This window comes from Mesoplodon mirus, assembly GCF_964341445.2.
Source record: "Mesoplodon mirus genome assembly, chromosome: 14".
NCBI lineage: Eukaryota > Metazoa > Chordata > Mammalia > Artiodactyla > Ziphiidae > Mesoplodon > Mesoplodon mirus.
Window position 1 is genome coordinate 55424225 of NC_138990.1, and position 2174 is coordinate 55426398.

The 2174-nt window shown below is 51.6% G+C and overlaps 1 pseudogene across 1 annotated transcript; it reads left to right on the forward strand.

Annotated features, from left to right (window-relative positions):
* Positions 1-237: 237 nt before the first annotated feature.
* On the forward strand, positions 238-1655 carry LOC309815517 (tyrosine--tRNA ligase, mitochondrial-like; annotated as a pseudogene). The gene has a single exon. The product of its transcript is annotated as a tyrosine--tRNA ligase, mitochondrial-like (transcript).
* The last annotated feature ends 519 nt before the right edge of the window (positions 1656-2174 follow it).

Sequence of the window (2174 nt, forward strand, 5' to 3'; positions counted from 1 at the left end):
TCCAATCAAGGCACCCCAGTAGGGAAGTACACCCTGGTGTCCTCACGCTCGAGGTTCTGCCACTCACCAGAGACGTCTCAAAGATCAGACAAGACCAAACCAGACCAGCACCGTTTCCTCCCTCTCCTCCTCCTCCTCCTCCTCTTCCTCATATCCTTCAGGTGGACCACCTTCCTCTTCATCGTGTTCATCTCCATCCTCATCATCCTCTTCCTCTTAGCCTGGGGCTTCGCCAAGATGGCGGCGCCCATGTGGCCGTGCGTTTCCCAGGGTCGGTGGTTTGGTACCTGAGGAGGGTCATGAGTCCGGCCTCTGGGGCTGCGTGAGGCCCACACGGGCGCTCAGGGGTTTCTGGTGGTGCAGAAGGCTCGGGGTCTGTTGAAGGAATTCTTCTCCGGGAGGGCGGTGAAGACAGAGCTCCCAGAGCTCTTCCACCGCGGTGACTTGCCCCAGATTATCTACACGCGGCTTCGACCCCACGGCCGGCTCACTTCATGTGGGGCATCTGCTGGCGCTGCTGGGCCTGTCTCACTCCCAGCGAGCAGGCCACAGCACGATCGCGCTGGCGGGAGGCGCCGCGGCGCGCCTGGGAGACCCGAGCGGTGGTTCCAAGGCGCGCGAGGCACTGGACGCAGAGCACCTGCAGATCAATGCGCCCGCCCTGCAGGGAGGGCTCAAGGCCCTGGCGGCTGATCACCAGCAGCTCTTCACTAACGCGCGGACCCAGGGCAGCTTCACCTTGCTGGACACCTCGGCGTGGTCCCAGAAGTATCACCTGGTGCACTTCCTAGCTGCAGTGGGCGGCCACTTCCGCAGGGGCACGCTGCTGAGCCGACTGAGCATGCAGACTCAGCTCAAGAGCCTGGAAGGCATGAGTTTGGCCAAGTTTTTAATCAGGTGCTCCAGGCCTATGATTGCTACTACCTGTTCTAGCCTTATGGATGCCGGGTCCAACTAGGTGGATCTGATCAGCTGGGCAATATCATGTCTGGATATGAGTTCATCCATAAGTTCACTGGAGAAGACATATTTAGAATCTGTTCCTCTAATTACAACTGGAGCAAAATTGGGAAAGTCCACTGGCAATGCTGTTTGGCTAAACAGATAAGACATCTCCATTTGAATTGTATCAAGTCTTTGTGAGGCAGCAAGATGATGTGGTAGAAAGGTCCCTGAAGCTCTTCACTTTTCTGCCCCTTCCGGAGATTGACCACATAATGTAGCTGCATGTCAGAGAGCCAGAAAAGCGGGGTGGTCAGAAATGACTTGCTGCAGAAGTAACAAAGCTTGTTCATGGACAAGAAGGACTGGAGTCTGCTAAAAGGTGTACACAAGCCCTTTAACATAGTAGCATAGATGCACTAGAGGTCATGTCTGATCAAACTCTTTTAGAGTTTTTAAAAGAAGTTTCATCTTCTGAATTAGTTCTTGACCCTGGAACAAGCATCCTAGATACCTGCTGCAAAGTAAATGCCATTTCAAATGGACCCCGAGGGTATCGGATGATAACAGAAGGCGGAATCAGTATAAATCACAGACAAGTAAAAAATTCCGAGACTGTTTTAGTTGTTGGACAACGTATTCTTAAGAATGGGCTTTGGTTACTTAAAATAGGAAAAAGAAATTTCTACATTATAAAATGGCTTCAGCAATGATGAAAAATCCTTCTGGTGGTTCAAACTTATGCACAATTCATTCTCAAGACATACGAACTTATACCTTCGCTTATGCAAATCAAACAATAGGCAGGTGGGGGACAGGGGAGGGGTGTCTCAGGAAGGCCTCATAGGGTCCTGCTTGGTAACACGAGAACAAGAAGTTGCAGGACTTGTAGGCAGCACCGTTCAGCTACATCAGACGTGTGTGAAGGGGGTCATAGATATGAAGTTGGAACATGCCCAACCACACCCAGGACTATTTCCTGTCACATTTGGCTCAGTCTGCTTTGAGAAGGGATAGAGACAGCTGTGTGGCCCTTCTCAGGACCAGCACAGGCAGATCAAGCTGAGAGCACTGAAGTTCACTTGTGCTGGCAAGGAGCCATCGGCCTTGAAAACAGAGTCCATTTATGGTTTACCTTTTCCTTTGTCTCGGGACATAAAATTAGCAAAATTTCTCTTGCAGCCAATCACCGTTTTCTGTGGGCTTCTTGCAGAAGCGCCAGCTGTCACTCC